General features: G+C 44.6%; 1 protein-coding gene across 2 annotated transcripts in view; it reads left to right on the forward strand.

Moving 5' to 3' along the window:
- Positions 1-19,851, forward strand: part of PRKCB (protein kinase C beta) — a 375,621-nt gene that overhangs the window by 36,529 nt on the left and 319,241 nt on the right.

Consider the following 19,851-nt stretch of genomic DNA (forward strand, 5'->3'; position numbering starts at 1 on the left):
AATTTGAGGCTCAGTTATTTAACTTCCTCAAGGTCATATACAAATAAGTAACAGCCATGATTCCAATTCTAAAATGTATGCTTTTTTAAAAAAAATTTTATTTATTATTTTATTTTTTGGCTGCACCGGGTCTTCGTTGCTGTGTGTGAGCTTTCTCTAGCTGTCGTGAACGGGGCTACTCTCTAATTGCCATTTGCAGGCTTCTCTTTGCAGTGGCTTTGTTTGCTGCAGAGCACGGGCTCTAGGGCATGCGGGCTTCAGTAGTTTTGGTGCATGGGCTCAGTAGCTGTCCCTTGGTTGCTCCGAGGCATGCGGAATCTTCCCGGAGTGGGGATCGAATCCTGTCCCCTGCGTTGCGAGGCGGATTCTTTACCACTGGACCCCCAGGGAAGTCCCCAAATGTATGCTTTTAATCATGACACTAATATTACGATGTCAATTAATATAACCATTTCCTCTACATTTTTTCTTTAGTTCTGAAAAGGGTAAGTGTTTTTCCAGGAAAATTTTCATAAGGTGTTGACATGAGTGACATGGAGGGGAATGTGGCCAGCTTAGGAGGGGAGTACATTCATCTCAGCATGAACATTCATGGGGTTTATTTTTAACTGGTTACAGATCTTGGACTAAAGTTTGAATGCAGCTTGTCTACCATACTCTTTATTCTAATTTTGGTTTGAGCTGTTCTGAATGAATCTCAGAAGCGGAAGGGAATTCATATTATTGAGCTTGACTCTGAAGTAGGTATTCTCATCTCAAAAATGGAGAAGTAAAAGTGAGGTGACTTGCACAGGGTCATTATGATGGATTATATTATTGAATCAAGTATTTGCTTTCTCCCTGTAAGAGGATCATATATTCTTACCCATTGCTTTGTGATAACATAGTATCTGCCTACAGGAGGAATGAGCTTTCCTGTTCTGTTGATGTGAGGTGTGGCCATGTGATACCCACTGACCAGTGTAATTGAGCAGCCGTGATATACTGTATATCTAAGTAGAAGCTTCCAGAGTCATTGCACGATTTGGCCCTTGCTCTTTTCCCCTGTGCCTCAGGACCAAGCAAGGACTGTTTCTTCAGCTTATATCCTGGCATATAAAAGGCACATGGAGTTGGGGGGGAAGTGGGAGGGAGTTTCAAGAACGATGGTGTGTGTGTGTGTGTGTGTATGCATTTACAACTGATTCATGTTATACAGCAGAAACCAACACAAAATTGTAAAGCATTTATCCTCCAATTAAAAATTAGAGAGAGAGAAAGAAGACACATGAAGGGAAGCCGCAGAGCACAGGCAATTGCGGTGACATGTAGCATGAGCAAGAGCTATGTTTTGCATGTTGTAAACCCCCACTGGAATTTGAGGTTGCTTGACATTGCAGTCTTACCTAGCAAAAGCTGACTAATACAGTTGTATAGCTAGTAACTTGGCTAAGCTGGAATTTGAGCCAGCTTGAATACCAAATTCTATCAATTCCATCAATGTTCTGTTCTTATTTCAGTTTTCCCTAGTATTCTGCTTTATTTGCTGTGTGTATTGTGTCCTTTAAAAAATGTCTTTTTAATGGTCTGCTTTTTCATTTAACACATTCATTTCAAAGAAACTTTATCACTGTGTAAATGGAAAAACAATATCACCCATAAAGAACTTGTAACTATAAAAAATGAACATAATTAAAAATATTATGAAATTCTCACAAGGTACTGTTGGCTGACAAGGATCTGAATTTGAAACATTCCCTCAACTTTGTTCCAAAAGGGAATTTAGCAGATATTAAAGTGATGTTCAAAATATACAAGCACCAAACAGAGACTTTCTCTTTTGAAAGAATCATGAGGATTGAAAATAATTTAAAAAGGGAACAAGTCCCAGTTATTATAGTTTGCTGTGATTGAATGCCGTGTCTATGTTCCACCTAAAATTCTCTCACATATGGCCAGTGAGTGATGCGCGCCTCCTCACGTGGGGAGTTTCCCTCCCTTTTGTTTCTATGTTAATGATTGTAAACTTCTGCAGCACAGACATGCTACGTTCATGTGACAGGTCCTCTCTAATGTGCTTTGTGTATTTACCCCATTATCAGGTGAGGAAGCAAAGGTGGGAGAGGTTTAGCCACAGCCTGGCAAGAGGCATGCATGATCACTTGCTCAGTCATGTCTGACTCTTTGTGATTCTTTAGACTCTAGCAAGCCAGGCTCCTTTATTCGTGGGATTTTCCAGGCAAGAAGTGGGTTGTTATTTCCGTCTCCAGAGGATCTTCCTGACCCAGGGATCGAACCCACATCTCCTGTGTCTCCTGCATTGGCAGGTGAATTCTTTACCACTGAGCCACCCGGGAAGCCCCTAGCAAGAGGCAGGGTTGGGATTTAAAGCCAGGTGTGTCTGGTTCTCACTGCTCACTGGGGAGTTTCAATGAATGAAGCCACTTGGGTGTTGCTGTTTCCTGATGTCAGAGCAGCTGCTGCTCCGGGGCATCAGCCTGGGGCCCTGGCAGGGTCTCCCTGCAGCGGTATTCACTGATCTGGACCCTGGCCAGGCTGCCAAGCACAGCCACAGAGCAGGCTGTCATGGACAGTTTCCGGCTGTCCCTACAGTCCCCTGTGCTTTCCTCTGTTCTGGCATCACTTTGGTGTTCAGTTCAGTTCAGTCGCTCAGTTGTGTCTGACTCTTTGCAACCCTCTGGACTGCAGCATGCCAGGCTTCCCTGTCCATCACCAACTCCTGGAGCCTACTCAAACTCATGTCCATAGAGTTGGTGATGCCATCCAACCATCTAATTCTCTGTCATCCCCTTGTCCTCCTGCCATACACCTTGGTGTATGAACTAGTTATTTCTTTATTACACACTACCCCCAAACTGCATGGAAGTGGGCATTCTGCAGACTTTGGCTGGGCTCACTTATGTGTCTGTGGTCAGCTGGCAGGTTACCTGGGGCCTGGAAGGCCTAGGATGGCTCCCCTCACTGGGATGTGTGTTTATTGGAGCAGAAGAGAGACTGGATGCTCTGTGTCTCTCCATCCACCAGGCTACTCAGGCTGGTTCATGGGCTGTTGGGAAAGGTTCCAGGGTCCTAAGAGCATAAGCATGCAAGGATTCTTGAGAAACACTTCGGAGTTGGCACACTGTCCCTTCTGCTGCTGCTACTGCACAGAAACCAGTCATGGGCTATTCTGGACTTGGGAAGTGGGGCATGGAGGAGAGGAGCCATCAAGCCACACTGCAGAGATTGTGGACACAGGGAGGAATGCGGACCCGGCCGTCTTTGCAGCTACTGTACTTGCTCCTTCACTAGCCTCTGAGTCTCATGAAGCCAGGCTGTGGAGCAGGGTCGCCTCTCTCTCCACGCACTCGGCCGCCCAAGGGGTAGAATGAATTGTGCACCAGCCACCATGCCCTCTCCTGTTCCTGGAGTTCGCCACGCTTATTCCCATCTCGGTGCCTCTCTGACTCCCCTTTGGACTCGGGTGGCTTCTCATCATCTCCATCTCAGCTCAGTCATCACCTCTCTGAGAAGCCTTTTCCACCTATGCTCCCTAAGTGTCCCTTTCAACACTCTCATCACACCACCCCCTGTTTTTCCTTCCGTGGCATCTATAGCCATGTAGAATTGTGCAGGAAAGGGGACCCCTTCCAGCGCCCAAAAGGGGGCTCTTGTCTAACACTCGGGAGTGAATTGTCCGAGAAGACACACATGCTGATAAAGCAAGAGACTTTACTGGGAAGGGGTGCCAGGTGGAGAGCAGCGGGGTAAGGGAACCCAGGAGTACTGCTCTCCCGTGTGGCTCGCAGTCTCGCCTTTTAGGGTGATGGGGTTCGTTTCTGGGTTGTCCCTGGCCAATCATTCTGACTCGGGTTCCTTCCTGGTGGCGCCAAGATGTTCCAGCGAGAGGATTCTGGGAGATTTGTAGGACATGTGGACTCGTGTTTCCACTCTCCTTTTGACTTTTCCCGAATTCGTCTGGTCAGTGGGAGCTTGTTAGTTCTGCCTTCCTTACCAGGACCGCCTGTTGTAAGATAACTCATGAAAGGGGTTACTCTCTTTCCTGGTCAGGGTGGGCAGTTTCAGTCTTTGGTTCCCCTAATAGAATCATTTGTACATCTCTGTCTTCTAGAAAGTAAGCTTTAGAAGATCAGGGCTCTAGCCTGTTTTGTTCTCTGTTAATTTTCCAGCTCCTAGAACAGAGGCTGGCACAAAACACAGATTGGTCCAGAGGATGCTATCTCAGTGCCTGGATGGCTTCCCCATGGCTCTGCTGGTGTCTGAAGGCCCTGTCCAGCAGCCACTCTGACTGCAGGAAGTAATCCTTTGCCGGCCAGCTTAGCAGGGAGGACTGGCAGGGTTCCCTTGACAGCGCCTTCCAGGTGGCTGCTTTCCCCAAGTCCATGTGGCCTCTGTGTGTCTCAGGCAGGGCTTTTTGGGTCACAAGTGATGGAAATTCACTCATGCAGCCTGAGGCCAAGAGGTAGAATAGTTCATGGTTAAATGCAAGGTCTCTGGAGCTACACTGTTTGGATTCGATTCTGGTTCTGCCACTTCCTAGCCAGATGCTCTACGGGGAGTTACTTAAACTCTCTGTGCCTCAGTTTGCTCACCTACAAACAAGGGAGAGGGAGGAAGGGGAAACAGCTGCCTCAGGGTTTTCAGGAAAATTAAATGAGTTCGTATATGTAGAGTATTTACTGCTCAGCTGATGGTAAGGATCTCTGAATTTAGCCACTGTTGCTGTCGTTACGATTAGCATTGGAGGCTTTCCTGCGTGATCAAAGGGCAGGAAGTTCAGCCAGGCTTCAGGAGTGACTGGATGGAAGAACTGGAAAACCGACCATTGGAAACTGTGCTTTTTCAGTGTCTCTATCTCTGGTTGCATTGCTCCCACATGTCTCCCTTGTTCTCCTTTCTCTGGCTTTCTCAGCCTGTGTTTATCCTGGGTCAGCCATGGTCTTTCTTACCATACTCACACTATTTTCCACCTGGGACAGATAGCATCTCTTAGGTCTAGTTCTAAGTTTCTGGGATAAGCTGATGGCCCATCTTTCGGTCAGGTGCCCTACACTCAGGCCATTTAGCTGTGCGCGCGTGTGTGTGCGTGTGTGTGTGTGTGTGTAGGGGATATGGATATGGAAGACACTCTAGCTGGGATCCTGCCCCTATACGTTTCAGAGCAGTCTTCCAGGGATTGGCAGAGACCCAGAAGACGTCAGCAATATATCTACTTTAAGGCTTCTCTTCTGCCTGCTTGTTGAGGCTCTCGAACTATAGTCCCACTCAGTCTCATCAAAATTATTATTTTTAAATATTGCCCAGCACTCTTACCTCTAATTATGCCAGACTCTTCTTGTCTTCTTCCTCTGTGAATCACTTGGTCATTTCCCAATCTTATATTTGGCTGTCATGAATATGGAAACATCACATAGAGTCTTAATTTCAAGGTTGGGTGGGGAAACTGCTCTTCTAAGCCTCTAACAAATAGACACCCACACCCACATATTCGTGTACTTACTAAAATAGTATTAGGCTAAGCATTCATTTCCACAAGTTTCTGAGGTATTGAAAGGAATGGGCAGCCTATGTGTGAATTTCATTGTATGCGTGAACTAAGAGTTCTTGAACTTGTCCTTAAATTTCCAACTTGTCCACGTACTTGATAAATAATGGATTCTGAAATCCTGTGTAACACTTCTGCAAGAGTCTGTCTATCCCTGAACAGAGATGAACCATGACATCTCACCAAGCTCCAGGAGTTGGTGAAGGACAGGGAAGCCTGGCGTGCTGCAGTCCATGGGGTTGCAGAGTCAGACACGACTGAGTGACTCAACTTAACTGATGACATGTCATGTTATAGATTGGTATTCACAAATTCAGATTCCTGCAGGAGCCTGGGCAGATAACTTAATTGCAGGAAACATCCTAGATTTAAGAAATATATAAAACCATAAGAGTTTTCTTCACTTATCCAAAGAGGTATATAATTTTTTGTAACATGCACTTTTTCTTGAGTGCAAGTTTTGGTTTTGCTCTTTTTAAAAGATATGGGTACAGAAGAATGATTTCTTTTAAGTGCACCATAGGGAAAGTAACCATCCAAGTGTAATGAGAGGTAACAACTGACAAGTCTTGGTAATGGGGAGACCACAGGGAGTGGTGGGGACTGTGGCAGAATAAATGGAGCGTGCCCCATCCCAAAGGAGTGGCCATGTAACTCAGGCCTGTTGTTGCCAGTGTGGCAGCACTGGCCTGGCCCTACCAGGGTTTTTTTTTTTTTTCCAGCAGAGACAATAAATCAAAATATTTATGGGAAATCTTCTAATTTAGGAATACTGATCATTTATTTAGTTTTTTCAAACTAAAAAACAGTTCTCAGACCAAACAATATGTGGGCCACCAATTAGTAATCACTGATGTAGATAATATACTTCAATGAGTCTCAAATCGTTAACTGTTTTTTTGGCAGCCCTCTCATACTGCTGACTCACTAGCTTTTTGTCTGATGAAATCCTTCAGTGATTCAAAAGTGCTTAATCTAAAATCCGCTTAATCCAAGTTGCATTCCTGGACTCAGAAATTGGGTTTCTGGACCTTCTGTTTGCTTGTGCTAAGTCCATCCTGTTACATGTGCTTAAGATGCTACTTCTGAAAAGAAAAAATGATGGTACTTCTGTCTTCCCACTCGTTTGATTCTTTCTTCAAGTTTTATCATAAAAATGGTGAGAGAGACAGAACTGAGGACCAGCAGCTGGTGTCCCCCTTTAGCAGAGCTTGGTTGTTGGTCCTACATATATTTTGCTTTGCTGGGATCCAGGGCAGGCTGCCCTTAAATGCACCTCAGTGGCATACTGATTATTTTGAATTAAAGTTACTTCAGAAATGACCGACACAAGAAGGATGCTCTGACCCTTCTGTCTGTCTCTGTGAAGGCAGGACACGAATCTCTCATGTGAAAGGGGCCTCCCTGCCTCTGGAGGTGGAAGACACTCAGTTGTATCACCAGAGATGGGACTTCAACCTGAGCACCTAAATAAACAAACGTTGTTACTTCTTTAATTTGCTGCTCCAGGAGCCCAAACTCTGTTTATATTCTTCACTCATCGAACATCCAAAAACCTAAGTTTCTTTGTCCTGTCAACTGCTCACAAATTTATTGTTTCTTGGCCTAAAAAGTATGAAAACCGCCTGCTTTGACCACTTCTTAGGTCCCATTTCTAGGAGACCTCTGTGTGCATGAATAAAATTTGTTTCTTTTTTCTCCTGTTAATCTGTCTTATGTCTTTTTTTTTTTTTTGGCTGAACCATGCAGCATGTCGAATCTTAGTTCCCGGACCAGGGATTGAACCCGTGCCCCCTGCATTGGGAGTATGGAGTCCTAACCACTGGAACATCAGGGAAGCCCCTTGTGTCAGATTTAGTCTTGGTTCAGCCACAAGAACTCCAGAGAGATGAGGGGAGGGTGGAATTTCCCTTTCCCTGACAGCTTCAGCTAAAAAGAGAGAAAATATTAAAAACTAGTGAGCTGTATTTAAGAACAGAATTTCACAATAAAATACCTGTATTTAGGCACCTTTTGAAAGACTGTGACAACTGGCAGCTCATCGACAGCAGGGCCTCATGCAATGCGGTTGACCCCTTTGGCTGGACGTGGCTCCTCCAGTCCCTCCGTTTGCTGCATTTTTTGGTGACCAGGCTGTCCCTGTAGGCATTACGTTTGTTATTCTTGTAGCGGTCTCTCCCCAGGTTGACATAAATTCACCGACTTATTCGTTCGTGCATGCACGCGTGCAGTAGTTTTGGAAGCCTGCTCTGTGTGGCAGGCAGGTGTAGCACTCACTGGAGAAGATACAGAGGTGACCAAGACAGGTACCTTCCCTCTCTTCAAGGATCCCACAATCTGCTGGGGAAGCTAGATATGAAAAGATGATGTCAGTCATTTCCTTAGAAGTGCCACAAAGGCAAATTGTGTTCGGGTGCCGCTTGACTTAGATGTTCAGCTTGTTCATTAATCCACCAAAGTGTCTGAGAAGACTGGGCACATTTTTTGCACTTTCCCAACAGACCATCACGAGTGACCTTGAGGAAGGTTTTGTTCAAGTCCAGAGACAGATTCCATATCATACTTCCCTCGTCCACCAGATTAGCACCGATCCTCGAACAAAGCAAAAACACAGAAAGCAAAACACAAAGTGAATGAAGTTGTCTGATGTGTTTCAAATCTCATTCTCCTTATGGGGGCTCTTTTGTCTACACAATCCACTGTTTCCTTTTTTGAAAAGCAAAATGACACTGGTGTACATTTTGGTGTTGTTATTGTTTTTATTGTCGTTCTCCAGGATTCTTTGGGGGTCCAAGGCACTGGTTTGGAGATCTCCTTTGGGAGATCTGTTGGTACCCTGGTGTGAAATTCATCTGGGCCCCCTATACTGGGAGCATATAAGAACATTGGGAGTGTTTTAAAGATGTATTTGCTCTGTTTTCTCCCTTCAGAATACCATCACTCAAAACAAGTAGGGAATGTGATTTGTGCTGGAATTTCCTTTATTCTGAGGTCTGGGTCTAAGGGAAGAGTGGATAGGGAAAAGGTTATCCCTTGAAATTCTTGTCTTGGTTAGGATCCTTGGTTGCAAATAGCATAAACTGACTTTAAGTTAAGCAGAAATGAATTTATTAGCGGGACATGAGAGAAATTAGCTATGTGAAGGAAAAGATGAAGACTTAGACTTTGGAAAGATCTGGAACGAGAGATGTTCTGGGGATGCAGAAAGCAAGATTTAACGGTTCATTCCTTGAAGACACCATAGGCAGGATGAATAACTTTGTTCAAGACGCAAAATCCAGGGAGTGAGCTTCTGATTGGCCTACCGTGAGTCACATGACCATCTCAGAAATGCTGACCCCACCAAGACCCCATGTAATGCTACTCCTCAAGGAGAACCAAGGAGAGTGGCTCTCAGGTGGGTGAACCTTGTGGATGTTGCCTGGAGTCTTCTTCCCTCAACCTAAAACCACTGTTGACTCTGTGGAGCTCATCACCAGTGGTGTGCCATACCATCACAGCTTCTTTCTGAGTATTTGTCTGGTTCCCTAGATTGTCCTATTTGATTCAAGTCAAGAGTGCTGGTTTTTCTAGGTGGGGCTCTAGTTCTCATTTATTTCATTTTAGTCTTTAAACTAAGAATCTGTATAAATGATAAAGGAAAAATGCCTGCATCGTCCTTCGTGTTGCCGGAGTCCTGCTCTAAATGTCTTGGTGATACCCACTCAAGACTGACAGTACTATGAAGTATAGTCAGTTCTTGCTACTTGTGATTGGTGGCTTCCGTGAAGTTGCTGGAAATGCTGAATTAGTGAATGTAGGACCATTGCTCTTGGGGAATTATGGGGTCAGGTTCCCGTGAGCCTCTGGCCATGACATTTTTGTCAACTAATCTGTAACCTTGTTTTATGTGTGTTTATGTTTAAAGTCATTTTATTTAATCTGTTGTTGACTTTTTAAACATTGAACTCGTGGCCAGCAGCACCACAACTGAATGAAACTTGCCTAACCACATGTATTTTCTTCGAAAGACACTATAACAACCCTCTTGCCCTTCGGGGCCAATTTTAATAGCTAAGTTTCCAACAAAAAGCACAGAAATGCAAAAAACATGGTATTGATTTCCCGAAAAAAGAATACTTGTTTATAGCATGAAAACTGAAACAAGGAGGCAGAGCGTAGCCTTGTCCAACCTCAACTGGGAATGTGTACGTTGATGACTCAAATCTTTCATCACTGTGTGTGTCCAAGAATGATCGTGAAAGTCCCATGAGTGCTGATTTTGGGGCTATAAGTAAATTTTATCAAGTAGGCAAATTTGCAGATATGGAATCTGTGAGTAATGAGTATTGACTTTAATACTGCTATCCTTGTTATACAAATGAAGTGGAATGGACGGGTAGAGAGAGATGAATTAACTTTGAGGGTAATGCAGGCGGGGATTGTGGAGCAGGGGCTGACTTTGCTTGCAGAAGGTGTGTTGTTATTAAGACAGTGGAATGTGGTGGGTGAGTGCAATGTGACCCCTGCCAAGAACTGGTTTTCATATTTTGTGGGCACTTAGGAAGCAGAGAATACTTAGGCCAATGGTCTGAAGAAAGAGGGCGGTGGGGGTGGTAAAGTGGTTTTCTCGGGTAAGCTTGGGCTGTTTTCATAGCCTGTGATGAGATGCAATGATACGCGACCCTGAGGTTTTCTATGTAATTTCTCCTTGAGATGAATTTCCTACAAACAGACGTCAGAGTAGTCTGAGAAAAACACTTGTTTGTGGTCTTTTGGATTTCTAAGAGAGAACAGCGAATAGGTTGGAGCATAGACTCTGGAGCCTCAACTTCCTGGGGTTTGAATCCTGGCTCTGCCATTAATTAACTGTGTGACCTTGGGTAGGTTACTTAACTTCCCTGTGCCTCTGTTTTCTCCTCTGTAAAATGGGAATAATAGTAATAACTATCTCATAGAGTCATTAAGAAGATTAAATTATATATATATAGAGAGAGAGAGGGGGGGGCTTTCTTGGTGGCTCAGATAGAAAAGAATCTGCCTGCAGTGTGGGAGATCTGGGTTCGATCTCAGGGTCAGGAAGATCCCCTGGATAAGGGAAGGGCAACCCTCCAGTGTTCTTGCCTGGAGAATCCTGTGGACAGAGGAGCCTGGCAGGCTGCAGTCCATGGGGTCACAAAGAGTCAGCACGACTGAGCGACTAGCGCATACATGCACACATGTATATAAAATTTAGAATAAGGCTTGGCACAGATCACATGCTCTGAAAGTGTTTACTACTATTATTATTTGTCCCAGCTCTGAGACTCACACCACTAGACACTGGTGTGTGTATCCCCACCCATTCAGCGATCACTGTGGAAGCTGGGTCAGCTGGCAGCTCCTGGGTCTTTTCCACTCTGCTTGAGGGGCTGCCTGACTCACCTCCTCTGCTCATGCAGATGACAGCTAAATAAAAGGGCTCTTTCCTCTTAGCATTAACTTAATTATAGGGGCTTCCTTGAAGGGGGTGTGGGTAGTACGCTTACCAACTCTCCCCTCCCTCTCCGCTCCCCCAGCCCCCACTGGTACCTGAAATAGTCTGAGTGTTGACTCTTGCCTCCTCTTTCTCACACGCTCTTTTATCCCTGTGATTCTGCATGCCTAATCTTTCATCTCTGGATGGGTTCTGTTACTGTTTTATGTGTTTTCTCTGCCCTGGTTTGAGTTCCAAAAGGTCTGTTTGGGTCTCTGTGGGTGTCTGGCAGCCTCTGCGGGCCTCTCTGAATTACATAACTGAAGTTTTGTATTTTCTGTTCCTTGCTGGGGGTTCTTTCTGTGCTATAATTTGACTCTCAGGGTACTAGAATTTTCTTTTGGGATCCCTAGTGTTTCTTTAGACTTTCTTCTACTGTATACTTTCTTCTTTAAAATAATGCTTTCTTATTGTTGGAGCAATACATAATCATTACAGAACATTATAAAATACACAGAAAGCAAATAATCTCACCCCTCCTCCAAATGTGAATACCTTGGTGTATCCTTCTCCATCTCTGTCACACAAATGGGGTCATGATGACACTTGAGACTGCCTGTTTGTCAAGTCGCATTTCATTGTGTTTTTTTAAAAAATTGATTTATGTATTTATTTTATTTTTGGCTGCATGTGGGCTTTCTCCAGCTGTGGCAAGCAGGAGCTACTCCCTAGTGGCGGTGCATGGGCTTTTCCTTGTGGTGGCCGCTCTTGTGGAGCACTGGCTCTAGGCATGTGGGCTTCAGTAGTTGTCGTGCACAGGCTTAGCTGCCCCAAGGCCTGTGGGATCTTCCCGAACCAGGGATCGATCCCGTGTCCTGCTCTGCAAGGTAGATTCTTAGCCACTCGACTGCCAGGGAAACCCCATTGTTGCTTTTTTTTCATGTGACTCTAGAATCTCTATTGCATGGCTTGACTATCCTTTATTTAAAAGGTACCCCAAGGATGGTCATAGAGGTATTTCCCTTTCTCACCATTATAAACTTACCCCATGCCTGCATCCCTAATTAGGTCCTCAGAGCAGATTTCTAGAAGTCTTTAGTGGTGATGCTAATAGGAGTATTTGTTTCCTCTTGGCTCCCCCTGATGCTCATGGGGGCCCAGATTCCTGAGGCTCTGTGTTCATCTTCCCAATGTCAGAAAATGGACAGGACGGTTATTGTTGACTTCTTTTCTTCTGGCTCTTTCCCCAATTCTAGTGTTTTTTTTTTTTCTTCTCTTTTTATCTGGCTTAGGTAGCTTTCTATTTAGTTCCCTGAGATAGGTGAAAGTTTTATTGTTTTAAAAAATATTAAGATAATTTAAACTCATGGTAAAAAAAAAAACATATAAAATTCACCACCTTAGCCATTTTTAAATGTACAGTAACTTGTGTTCAACATATTCATATTACTGTGCAGCAGAGCTCCAGAGCTTTTTCATCTTGCAAATCTGAAACTCCGTCCCCATTGTAAACAACTCCTTTTTAAGCCCTACCCCCAGTCCCTGGTAACCAGCCTTCTACTTTCTGTTTCTATGATTTTGACTATACTGGATGCAGCCTACGGTGGAACCGTATAGTAGTCTTTTTGTGACTGGCTTCTTTCATTTAGCATGATGTCCTCAAGGTTCATCCATGTTGTAGCAGGTGCCGGCTTCCCTCCGTTTAAAGGCTATATAATATTCCATTTTACATATACACTATAGTTTGCTCCTCCATCTGTCAGTGGACACTTGAGTTGTTTCTTCCTTATGGCTATTGTGAATTATGCTGCCGTGAACATGGATGTTTGCGTAGACTCTGGCAGTTGGTGATGGACAGGGAGGCCTGGTGTGCTGCAGTTCATGGGGTCGCAAAGAGTCGGACATGACTCAGTGACTGAACTGAACATGAATGTGTGGACATCTCTTTGAGTACCTGCTTTCACTTCTTTTGGATGTGTATCCATACTGGCATGGCTGGAGTGGAAGCGTCTCTGGCAGACTGTCCCGGGGATGTGGCCCCTAATTCCTCCACAGCTCCAGCTGACACATCCATTCGGTCATTGGGCGTGTATTGGGCACCAGCCATGTTGTTGTCACCAGTCCAGGCTGTGGAGATAGAAGGGCTAAGGCAGATCCCTGCCCTCTTGGAGCTGATATTCCAGCAGGAAGGCAGATGATATCCAAGTAAGCAAATTGGAAAAAAACCAAGATGAGTTCCACTTGTGATAAATGCCATGGAGAGACTGAACCAGGAGACGGCAACAGAGTGATGTGGCAGGTGGCTTCTTTGGGTAGGGGAGATCTTCCTAACCAAGTGACATGTGACCTGAGAACCACAAGATAGAAGGAGCCAGCCATGAAGAATGGGGAAACTAATTGTTCTGAGCCCTTGGGATGAGCCGTATCAAGGCCATGAGGAGGAAGCCAACTTGACATGATCGTGTAGCTGGGTTCCAGTGGGTGTGGATGGAGAAGCAGGTGGGCAGAGACCATGTCACACTGGGGCCTTTTAGGCAGGGATAAGCTTCTGTGCTGAATGCAGTGGGAACGCGTATTAGGTGGGGGATGGAAAGGATTGGATCAGTATTTAAAACGTCTCCCACTGGCTGCTGAGTGGTAGAGACCAGATGATGATTTAAAAGATCGCTGTAGACATCCAGGTGAGAGATGATGAGAGAGACATGCTGTATTTGGGGAGACACTGGCCGGGTTGGGAGTTGGAAGGACTTGCTGGATCAGATGTAGGTGGGGAGGGAAATGAACACAAAACCGGATGCCTGGAACTCTTTTTTTTTTTTGGCCACACTGAGACAGGTGGGATCTTAGTTCCCTGACCAGGGATCAAATGTTTGCCGCTTGTGGTGGAAGCTCAACCACTGGACTACCAGGGAAGTCCCGTCCACGTTTTTAGAGCTCTTACCATATAACGTCTTCTTTGACTTCATGTCAGCCTCCTCACATTTTGTAGATCAGTGCTGGCTAATAGGAATATAACATGAGCCACACATGTCATTTAAAAATTTCTAAGTAACCACCTAAAAAGAGTCAAACAAATGAAATTAATTTTGATTAATGTTTTCTTTAATTCATTATATCCCAAATATTGCATATCAACATATAATCAATATAAAATGATTAATGAAATATTTTACTTTTTAAAAATATGGTGTCTTCAAATTTTGGCACATATTTTATACTTGTCCTATGTCTCAGCTCAAACTAACCACATTTCAAATATTCAGAAGTCTCATGTAGCTGGGCTACTGTATTGGCAACAGTTGTAGGTGAGGAAACAGAGGGTCAGAAAGTGTAGGTTACTTCCTCTAAATTACATTGGGATGTAAGCCCTAACTGGACTCTGAAATCCAGACTAAGCTTGCAGCACTGTGCCCATCCCCAGTGGCTAAGGCCTTCACGACGTAAGCAAAGCTCATAGGAAGTTCCGTAGACTTTCCCCTATATTGTAAACATGTGGGGCTGAGAACTTACATTTGTTATAAGTTTATGTTTTCCTTTTTAAACAGATCAACCCCAAGTCCCTTCCCTTAGCTCAAGCTTCTCTTTGTAGAGATTAATTCATCAGAAAAATGTGACCATTCTTTTTGTCTTTCTGTTGGCACGCTGCATCCTGCAGACACTGAGCACTTGGCCATCTCCTTGTCTTCAGGGGCATTCCAGCAGCCTTTTTGTCCATGGGGTTATTCATTTGTTCAGCAAATACTGATGATTGGATGGATATAGTAAGGAGAGATGAGATATAGGGGCTTTGGGATCAGACAAACCTGGATTTGAGAACCAAGTTCAACAGATGGATGATCTCGGGCAAGTTATTTTATTTCTCTGGGGGACTCCAATTTCCTCATCAGGGAACTAAATAAAATGATACATCTACCTTTCAGGGGTTATTGTGAACATGATGCTAGATGATACATGTAAAGTATCACTCAAAGGAATCAATAATAATAATGATAGAAATAATAGCAGAGATAATTATTATTAATCTTATATATAACAATTATTTAATAACAATAACAAATTTTGTTCATTAGAGCTTGCTATGTGCCAGTCACTATCCCAATGATGTTAACCTCCTCTCTCTTTACTCTTATTATTTATACTCATTTATTTATATGGCTGTGCCATGTCTTAGTTATGGCATGCAGAATCTCTTAGTTGCAGCATGTGAACTCTTAGTTGCGGTATGTGGGGTCTAGTTATCTGACCAGGGATGAAACCTGGGCCCCCTGCACTGGAAGCGGTGGAGTCTTAGCCTCGACCACCAGAGAAGTCCCCTCCTACTCTTATTGTTTCTTTTAGGGGTGAAATGTACTAATCATTATACCTTTTTATTAGCCTAATTAATCCTGTGTTTCTTAGACAGACTGGAGATTTTGAGACTTTTTACTATTTTTCTCAACTTTTTTTTTTTTTTTAAACACTCTTTACAATCCTGGTTGGCCCTCAGCTTTTTCACCCATGCTCCCTCCAGTGTAACCTACATCTGCACTGAATTTGTTTTAAAATGGGAAATGTGTATTTCCTGTGTGCTGGGAAATGTATATTTCAGGCTGTGGGAAGCTGGTGGGCAAAGTATGTTCTGGATGTCTTTCTAGAACCTGTAAGCTCTTCTGAACCCCCACCAAATTGCCCTTGTAACGAAGTGGCCTGGGTCGTGGTGTATTTCTTCTTGATTCTGTGTCAGGCACCAGCGGGTCTGAGGAGCATGATAGTAATAGCATTAGCACTCGCTAACTTTCACTGATTGATTGCCATGTGCCTGCACTGTGCATGTAGCACTATATCTGTTTTCTCTTTTAATCCTCAAACTGACCCTTTGAGATAAATATGTTGTTATTGTGTTAAAGATGAGAAAACTGAGGTTCTAAGAGGTTGACAGATTTGCTTGAGGTCAGGGGGCTGGGATTTGAACCCAAGTCTTACACTAAAAAGTGTTCTTAACCAGCATCTCTGCTATTTGTTGGCATTTGACTGAGTCTGCCACGGAATTCTGGAGAAGGCAATGGCACCCCACTGTAGTACTCTTGCCTGGAAAATCCCATGGACGGAGGAGCTTGGTAGGCTGCAGCCCATGGGGCCGCGAAGAATCTGCCGCGACTGAGTGACTTCACTTTCACTTTTTACTTCATGCATTGGAGAAGGAAATGGCAACCCACTCCAGTGTTATTGCCTGGAGAATCCCAGGGACGGTGGAGCCCGGTGGGCTGCTGTCTCTGGGGTCGCACAGAGTCGGACACGACTGAAGCGACTTAGCAGCAGCAGCAGCAGCAGCCACGGAATTCACTTTGACTTGTAGATGGATTAGGTCTTCCCTTGAGAGGGCCTTCTCTTGCCTGGTTCCTCACTTGCTTCTGTTACTCTAGGAAATGGCTCTGGAGTGAGAGAGACTGAGGTTCCAGTTGCTGCTGGTGTGTCTTTGGGCAAGGCACTCAACCTCATCTTACCTCTTTAGAGTCTTCAAGAGGGCTGGGATATAACATGTTCAGGAGTGAAAAGAGTTTTTGGCCTCAGTAGGTGCTCAGTTAAAGGTTATTATTATTATTGCTCCTTTTTTTCCCTTTGGCGCCTCAGGTTGTACCTTTCCCCTTCTTTTCTGCCTAGAGCATCACACAATGGTGGTGTCTTTTCTTTGGGTCCATGGCTCTCCTTCTGCTGTTTGTACATTTCAGCCTGACTCAGTTCTCTAGATGTCATCTTCGTTTATTTTCAGCTGGGAGTCACTTGGGCCATGAACATTCTCTTATACCATTCCCTTCCCAAGGATGATTCGGGAACTAATCGCCAAATTCCCAGGCACTGCATAAAGTGAGCTGACAGGCAGTTCCCTTGAGTGAATCTCTTTACTTGGGGGTGCCGGCCCCATGACTAGCAGTTGTATGGATTTGGTTCTTTTCTCCCCAGCTGGGTTGCAGATGTCTTCCTAGGTCTGGACATTTTTTGGCCGAGTGAAATGTGAGGCCTTAGTTCCCCAGCCAGGGATCGAACCTCTGCCCTCTGCATTGGAAGTGCAGAGTCTTAACCATGGACCACCAGGGAAGTCCCTGTTTGTTTGTTTGTTTTTGAGTTGTTCTTGAGTGTTCCTGGGTGCTACTGCTAACTACAAGAATCTGACTTGCTGTACTCTGCTTTTCCACTTTCCCTTTAGGGCATCAGGTCGCCTTTCCATTTACTCAGCCTGGTTATACAGGGCCTGGCTAGAGGGGAACTTCAGGCAAGTCCTTTCTCCTTGGTGGGCTGCTGCAACCTCAGTGATAAATTTGATCCTCTCTCTTGACTCAGCTTGCCTTCTAGTACAGAGGCTGCATCTGGGTAGCTTTTGAAGTTGTTGAGACACTTGGGCTGAGCAGTGGAAAGCACAGCTCGGCTCAGCTAGAGGAAGCTCCGTAAAAGCTCTTTGGGTGGGCCTGCTGGCTTCCTGAGTTGGCAGACAAGGTCTCCTCCCCTGGGAGATAATGGGCCATTGTGGGCCGTAGCAGGGCCTGTGTTTCGGGGGTAGAACATTCAAGGCTTTCCTCCTTGCTGCCTTTTTGTATTCTCTTTATCCAGGAAGCTGAATATTGTTAGCAAGCACTATGCTGCTTGTTAAGTATTTCCCATTTTAAGTGTGTGCTGGTGCCAGAGAAGGGGAAATCCTCAAAACCCACTGCTCTTGACTCAGGCACCCTTGGTTTTGCCATAACCACCAGTTTGTCCCCTCTTCCTCCACCGACCTAGTCACGTCTGCTTGTTCTCAACCACAGCCTGACTGAGCCGTCCCTGTCTTTGTCTGTATGGAGTTACTGCACCCCACCTGCCAAGAAGGAATTTCTGTGTGGGGCCTGGGTAGCAGGCTTGTGCTTCCAAGATGGCTGGAAAGGGTTTAGGTAGCAAGCATGCAGTGTGTTTACAGGGGCCTCTGGCCTTCTGCTTGTAAGCCTGTGACAGCTTGTTTTACTGCTGGAGCTGTTTAGCATGTTAAGTGGTGACACAGTTGGATGACCAAGACTGGTGAAATGAATGTGAGACCTGCAGGTGTCTGAGTCCCCTTCTGCTGGTGGCATGAGTCAAGCTCTTTTTTCCTAGTTGACTTTAGTATTGCTAGTCAACATGACTGGTTATCCCTCCATCCATCCATTCATCCACCTATCCATCCGTTCATCTATATATTCACTCATCTACTCACTTATCCATTCACATACCCACTCATCCATCCACCTACCCACTCATCCATCCTTCCATCCATCCATATATCCACTTGTCGATCCATCTATCCATCCATGCATCCTTCCATCCTCTATCCACATTCAACATAGGATAATGTTTAAGAGCATAGACTTTGCAGTAATACAGCCTAGGTTGGAATTCCAACTCTGCCACTCCCAAGTACATGATCTTGGTTAAGTTTTTTCTTGAAATGAAAGTGAAAGTTGCTCAGTTGTGTCCGACTTTTTGTGATCCCATGGACTATACAGTTCATGGAATTCTCTAGGCCAGAATACTGGAGTGGGTAGCCTTTCACATCTCCAGGAGATCTTCACAACCCAGGGATCGAACGCACGTCTCCCACATTGCAGGTGGATTCTTGACCAGCTGAGTCACAAGGTAAGCCCAAGAATATTGGAGTGGGTAGCCTGTCTCTTCTGCAGTGGTCTTCCTGACCCAGAAATTGAGCTGGGGTCTCCTGCGTTGCAGGCAGATTCTTTGTCAGCTGAGCTATGAGGGAAGCCTCATAGCTCATGAGTTTTTTTTAACATCTCCTTATCTCAGCTTCCCCAGCTGTAAAATGAGATTGATGTTGAACGTAATAGTAGAGCCTGCCTCATAGTTTTGTTGTGAGGGTTATGTAAGTCTGGATGTATAAAGCACTTTCCATAGTGCATGTCTCATAGGCAGTGCTGTGTGTTAACAATTACTATTATTACATCTGTCCATCCATTTAACTGTTGTCTTTCATGATCACTCATGCTTTGCACTAAGTGTTTCTGGATTTTGTCTTCGCAAGCCATTGGTAGAGTTGCACTTTCTGGCTCCCTTGTGGGTAAGTTGGGCCATATGAGTGAGTTGCCCAGTGAGTTGTATTCCAGAGTGATGTATGTCACTTTCTGCTGGAGCATTTCATTGCTGATTCTTGACTCTCCAGAGTGATGTTTGAGGTAAGGCTTTTCTATCAACCTGATCCCAGAGACGTAGAGGAAATCCCCTAGCCAATCTGGCATGACCATGTAGTGTGAAAGGAGAAGAAACCTTTTGTTTGGGGGTTGTGTATTACCCAGCGATATGACCCAGCTCTCCTCACTAACTCTTGTCCCATCTGTCTGTATAAAGTAACACTACAGTCTTATTTTATTTCCTTTTCCGTTTCTTTGCAGCACTTATTACTAGCTGGCGTTTTCTTATATGTTTATTCATCTGTTAACTGTGTATAGTGTATTGTTATTTGTTCACTTCTCTAATTCTAGTATTTAGAATCAGAGCATTGCCCATAGTAGACACGCGATACGTATTCTTTAAATGAGTGTCAGTTAATGAATAGGTTTATTTAACTTTTAGAAAGTTCAGCTGAATCCTACATTCCACAGCTCCCTTGAAAATCCTCATTGAGGCAACTAATATTTGAGAAGGAACACACTGACCTTTCATTTTCCAATTTTATTACCTGAATTAAGAGGAAAAAAAATCCCTCAGATTTCATTGTCCCTCTGCAAGCCTCCTAATGCCCTTAGCCTATTGCAAGAAGTTGCCCAAATCCTATGAGACTGTTCGTGTCCAGATCTAGGCTCTGTTCTCTTGCTCTGAACCTTGTAGGGGCCTCTGCCCTCTCTGTGACAGCTGCCACCCAGAGCATTTGGGTCTT

This window comes from Bos taurus, chromosome 25 (genome assembly GCF_002263795.3).
Source record: "Bos taurus isolate L1 Dominette 01449 registration number 42190680 breed Hereford chromosome 25, ARS-UCD2.0, whole genome shotgun sequence".
Lineage (NCBI taxonomy): Eukaryota > Metazoa > Chordata > Mammalia > Artiodactyla > Bovidae > Bos > Bos taurus.